The sequence below is a fragment of the Gymnoscopelus microlampas genome (genome assembly GCF_963454915.1).
Source record: "Gymnoscopelus microlampas genome assembly, chromosome: 20".
NCBI lineage: Eukaryota > Metazoa > Chordata > Actinopteri > Myctophiformes > Myctophidae > Gymnoscopelus > Gymnoscopelus microlampas.
Window position 1 is genome coordinate 35799664 of NC_139957.1, and position 6508 is coordinate 35806171.

The following is a 6508-nucleotide window of genomic DNA, read 5'->3' on the forward strand; positions in this document are numbered from 1 at the left end:
TCCTATTTTGGGCAAAAAAATAAATAATCTATAGCAGATTTATGAACTCACACGATGCGACGCTTTGTGACTGTGAGCTTATATATCTGCTATTTTCATTATTAATCATACGATGAAGTATATAGGTCTTAAGCGGTTTAACATAGGTATATTGACCCAGGGAATAATGTAGTGGAGAAATAAACTAATGTCATAGTCTGGTGTGGTGTGGAGTGAGAGGTGTCAGGAAGTTTGGGGCGAGGCTGGGGGTCAAAATTCTCAAACGTCTCCCGACAAGACAAGAAAGACAAGGTCACTATGGATTATTGATCAGAGGGGGACGTGGCGTGTCCCCCCAATGGGGGGTGGACACACCCCCCCTCTCAGCCCTGGTCGCATCCAGGCCACATTAATAACACTGATTAGCGATGGACATCTGTTGAGCCTGAGGTCAAACACACTTACAGCCTGCGGTGGTCAACCCTAAAAGCCTAAAAGTAGCGTCCCCTTATGTGAGATCTCCATTTAGGAGGACAGAGTGTGGGATCTGGTCAGGTCTGGCGTGGTCAGCCTGTCTAATTACATTCTAATAATCTCATCAATTCAGCTAATTTCACAGGAAGCTAAATCCTGTTGGTGCAACAGTCATTTTTTTCTCCCAATCTAGTTGCCAATTAATGCTTCCCACACTTTTCTGTGTTGCCACTTCTATTGTACCCTACTGGCTCCCCTGCCAGTGAGGAGCCCCCACTGGGTGGACGTAGCCCTTCTCAAGTTACAAATAGATATATTAACACTGAGGAGTGTACTGTGTATCACTTCTGTTCTGTTGCAAGAGTATGCAAAACAGTGATATATACTCGGTAAACTACGGGAATTATACTGTGTCAAATCTATGTAAATTATCTTTTACTCACAGGAATGACAGGATTTTTGCATCTCATCACACCCTTAAGTTCCATAACTTTACATGGAAAGTGGACCACCCCACAATCTGCTACAACAAGGAAACCGTCATCCCCATAAATAAGAAAGGAAACCTTTGCCCCCATAAAATTCAGATAAGGGCCAATCCTTCCTCCTGTGCTTTCCCTTCATAAGAAATGGAAACCTTTTTATTTTTGGAATTTCTATCCTTTATTTCAGTGTAGAGTAATGGTTCTTAGCATGGGGTCTGTCATCTGCGGACCCCCAGGGGTCCTTGAGGAGTTACGGGCCTGTAACTGTGGGAATGTACAAATGGAACCAAATGGGTTTCGTTGGTACACTCTCACAGTTAAATTAACACGGACAATGTTTCAGTGTTGTTGGAGGCTTATCAAAATAAGGGGTCCTTCCATTAAAAAAGGTTGAGAATCATTGGTGTGTAGAGAGACATGAAATCAAGGCCAGAGAGAGAGAAGAGAGACATATGAGACAAGACGGACTCGAACCTCCTCCTCACGCTCGCTAGGAGCATATGGTCGGTGCACAAACTGCCTGAGACACCATGCAGGCACCCCCCCCCCCCCCCCCCCCCCCCCCCCCGCCTCCAAGGGATGGCAACTTGGGAATGTTTTTCTTTTTCCTCAGTGGGCTCATTGATGTTGTGACAATGCTTAACACTAAACAATGCAGCTCCTCAACTCATCTCCAGCTTAACTTCAAGTATAGCTGCCATTGTTGCCATGGCCATTGTTGGAGTAGCATAATGTGTGATGATGGAGGGGGGGGGGTACATTGATGAGGGGAGGTGTGGGAGGGGCATGGGGATTCACCTTTCACCCTCGGGGTGTACTCATGCAATACACATTAACACCCACTGGTAAGCCACCAGGGGAATAACAGAGAAGGTACACTGGTGGAATTTGGAGGATTTTTGGGGCAATCCCTCTGGGATTGTCCTCAACACCAGAGGTCCCCCTTACTCCCCTTCCCCATAACCCCAATGACACCGGGACCCCTATAACCTCCAACCTATGACCCTTCTCCTCCCACCCTAATAGATTGGACCTGAAACAGATTGAAATGAGCCCTGTCACCCTACGCTTTGAGAAAAAAAGAAAAAAGAACCTGCCCTGTAAATGAGAATGAAAGACAAGAAAAACCCTATTGCTCCCCAGGGGATGGATAACGTCCTATTGTGACACACCCTCAATGTATAAGGATAGTGATGAGTTGTATGTAAACTTTACTGCAGTGCCTTTTTGCATATTCATAGACACACGCTGTTGAACCTGCAGGGTATCATTGATGATGACTCGGAGGAAGAAAATGGGGGAAAATGCATTATCTCAACCAAAAATAGTGGTAGTTGCATCATTGTTATTGTAAATATATTTAGCCTAGTTGTGTTATTATTAAACATGGTAAATTGTGAAGGATATTACTTAAGCCCCATACACATCATCGTACGACAAATATAGAAAATCACTGTTTGAAAAACATCAGAGACATATCTGTCATCACAAAGAAAGAAAAAGAAAGACCTCAGTCTGAGAACAAAATGATTGAAATAATTAAGGTTGAGCTGGGCTGCCACCTGGTGTTTCTTAGGTGTAAGCACATGTCAGGCATCTGAGGAAAGGCTCAACAAAGCAGTGAGATCAGTGCAACTGAATAAGAATGACCTAATACCTAATAAGCAGCCCCTCCAGTTTACAGGGAAATTGTTCTTCAATCATTGATGCAGCATTCATTTAAAGTGGTGGTTGATTTATTTATTTAATTATTGTCTCCGCCAGGCCGAAGGCATGGTGGTGAGTATGTTTTACCCTCCTTCCGTCCGTGTGTCCGTCTGTGAACACCTAACATTGGTCAAGCTTCACGTGACATCACAATATGTAATATAAATAGGTAAGACAGAATTAATCAGGAACAGTACTTGTTTATGTCACCCTGATTGGTTAAGATTGACTTTTACCACCTCGCCTGGCGGAGACCTGTGCTCCGAGGAGCACATTTTCTAGTTGATACATGTTTTTACACCAGGAGATGGCAACATTGCACAACAAAGTCAAGGTTGGGGGTCATATATTATTCCTATAATTGAAAAGAAATTATGATAATAATTAAAACAATCTTAAAAATAGATCTCTATCACATTATCTTGATCATAAGAAAAAGTATCTGTGTCAAATAGATAATTCACATAGCCTAAATGTATTTATTTATGTAATAAAGCAAAACGATGGCCACTTTTTTCAGATGATTTATTTTTTGTGATGTTATGCTTTTGGATAGGTCAGTATAGAGGTCAGTAATAGAGAGACAGACCAGGCACCCCAAAACCTGTCACTGATTTTGGCCTATTCATAGCATTATGGGATTATGGGGTTAAGGTGTTGGATAGGTGTATGGCCAATCCATTGTGCAGGCCAGTTCTTCCTCCCTCATCATCAGTGGTGGACAGTAACAAAGTACATTTACTTGAGTATCTGTACTTTACTTGAGTATATGTATTTTTGGATACTTATAACTTTCCCTCCACTACATTTCAAAGACAAATATTGTTGACCCCACAACATGGAAGGGAACGCTACGTGAAAATACCAGATATACAAGCTCACAATGTGTCGCATCACATCACGTTGTGAGCTTGTAGATTTGCTATTTTTGCTATTATTGATATTTTTCGATCATTTCATCATTGGTACCTTTTCATTTACAAAGCCCTGGTTGGCAAATTACCATATTACATCCATGTTACGTCAGAACCCTAGTCGAATTTTAACTCGCTCTAGCGAATGTCTAGTCCTTCAGGTTCCTCGTTCCTAACTGGGTCAATACATGGGGAAAATCAGAGAGGGATATAATTTGTTCACAAACTGCTAGACCCCCAGTTATGTGAGATGGACAAAGGGGCATGGTCAGTATAAGGCAGGATTTATCCACTCATTAATATTAGTTTCTATGCCGTAATGTGTTGGATGTTAAAGGCTTTATAAGTGATATTCTTTTGTTAAAAAGATATTCTGATAGTAATCATTGCTATGCAGTGTTTGTTCAGTAACAGGTGTCCTGTCTCCCCATCTCTCCAGCGTTTTAGTAAAGAAAATACATTTTCAGTTTGGGATGCCAATTTTAATCAGTCGAGCCCAAAAAAGATCATTATCATCGTAAATGTTGTAATGTTTCAGTTCCAATTTAGTTTGTTAATGTTTTTGTTACAGCACTTCCAATTTCACTTGTTTATCCTGTATGAGTTCTCTCTCCTGATTGGATAAAATTGGTGAAGACACGGGGAGACCCCTGTGACTGAACAAACACTTCAAGGAATGAATATAGAGCTGTTTAACACTTATTTTAACAAAGCATATCACTTTAAGGTCAGGATATGGTTTGAATGTATATGTAAAGGCAACAACTTCACAGACAATTTCAAAAGCTTCACATTTTGCCTTGTAAAGGATGGAATGCGATTCGATTATTGCACGCGTCAAACATTTGCTGCGGGAAAAAAGGGAGATTTCAAGTCAGTCACTTTTACCCGGGAAATGAGGGCCTGTGTGTCTTTTAATTGGACAACTTATGATTCCTCAGCTATGCTCATAAATGTGGGTCAACAAAAGACGTACAGTAGCCCTGTATATGATGGGTGAGATCCAATTAAGTACATACATCCATGTGAGGCCTGAATGGCATGTGTGTCAGAGGCATGTCTGCATGACCTCTGTGGCGTGTACTGAGCTCTCTCTTTAGGTAGGAGGGGTATAGATAAGGAAAGGCTGACATCAAGGACAGGGGGGTGTCACCATGAGTGTCAAGTGGTAGCAGTAGCCATTGCCAAAATGTTGGTGTTAAAACCTGAGACCGATCCTACAAATGCCTTCTAAATCAGTAGTTCTCACAAGGCACATAGAGCAGCTTTAAGTATGTCCAGTTTTCCATACTTTATATTCCACCACACCTCAGAAGAAAATATTGTTGTCTCCGCCAGGAGACTATGTTTTCACTTTCCGTCCCCCCCCCCTCGGCCAAGCTAACATTGGTCAAGCCTCACGTGACACGTGACAATACGTTGAAAGAGTGTGCTCGGATTGGCTAGTGAGACGCATGACGTATAGCGGCCTATAAATAGATGTGTCACTTTGAAAGAGTCTTGCTCTCTTTCAAAGTGAGGTAAGACAGGAATAATCACGAAATGGCTGAGAAATGGCGGAGCAATACATTATGTAGACACACTGGTGTCATCACAATACGTAATATAAATAGCTTAGACAGGATTAATCAAGAACAGTACATTCCAGTACAAACTGATATCACAGTTGATGACAGTTGATAGCACGGTTCTGCTGGCGGAGACTTGTGCTCCGAGGAGCACATCTTCTAGTAATACAATTATTTTTATTGTCTCCTGTTTTCACTTTCCCCCCCCCCCCCCCCCCCCCCCCCCCCCCCCCCCCTCGGCCAAGCTAACATTGGTCAAGCCTCACGTGACACGTGACAATACGTTGAAAGAGTGTGCTCTGATTGGCTAGTGAGATGACGTATAGTGGCCTATAAATAGATGTGTCACTTTGAAAGAGTCTTGGCCTCTTTCAAAGTGAGGTAAGACAGGAGTAATCACGAAATGGCTGAGAAATGGCCGAGTAACACCTAAGACAGGATTAATCAAGTAACACTTAAGACAGGATTAATCAGGAACAGTACTGGCGGAGACCTGTGCTCCAAGGAGCACATTTTCTAGTTTATTCATTTAATTATTTAGTTACAAGTTACTTTGTTGATGCAACGCCCTGTGAGCTCATTGTAAAATGTCTTTAGCTTTGGTAGAGAGTTCACTGCATGGCTAACTTATACACCCCGACACCAGTATGCCGACAAGAGCATTTGGACCAGACCAGGATAGAGAGTTGAAAGTGTTTTATTTTCGAAAGACTGACACATTTTGATTGGAGCATTCTGCATAACGAGTACTTTCACTTTTGGTACCTCGAGAATATTTTGTTATTATAATTTATATATAATATTCAATAGGTGACTCGTCTAAAGACCCACTTTTTTAGAATGCCGTTTAACTAGAGCACTATACCCATCTGAGGACTCCATTGTATGGCCTCTATTGTTGTTTTCTGCTTTTTAGTGTGGTTGCCCGATTGGGCAACCAGACTATTGTTCTCTACCGACTTTATTCTTTATTTATAGATAAACTTTTTTTCGGGCCGCTACTCCTCCCACAGTTTATTTTTTCCCAATTTAGTGGCATATGTCAAAATGACCGGCTTCACCGGGAATTGTGCAGTTGTATTTTGCTAAGAGATTGGTTGCATAGTTTTATTGATATTGATTTATTAGTGCATTAAATTTCCCCATCCACTTTAATGGAAAAGTGAAAAAACTCAAATTCAAGTATTTTTTTCTCAGAAACCGTAAGAGCTAGAGTTACCAGATTTGGAGGGGAGGTTCATAGTTTTTTGCCAAATTATTGAAACAAATATTACACCATTCGGCCTCATGGTGGCGCTATAACAGTCAACTTTACCTTTTGGCCTATAACTCTTGAACCGTAGGTCGTAAAATCAAATTTTTTCCCTGGATTCCTTAGCCT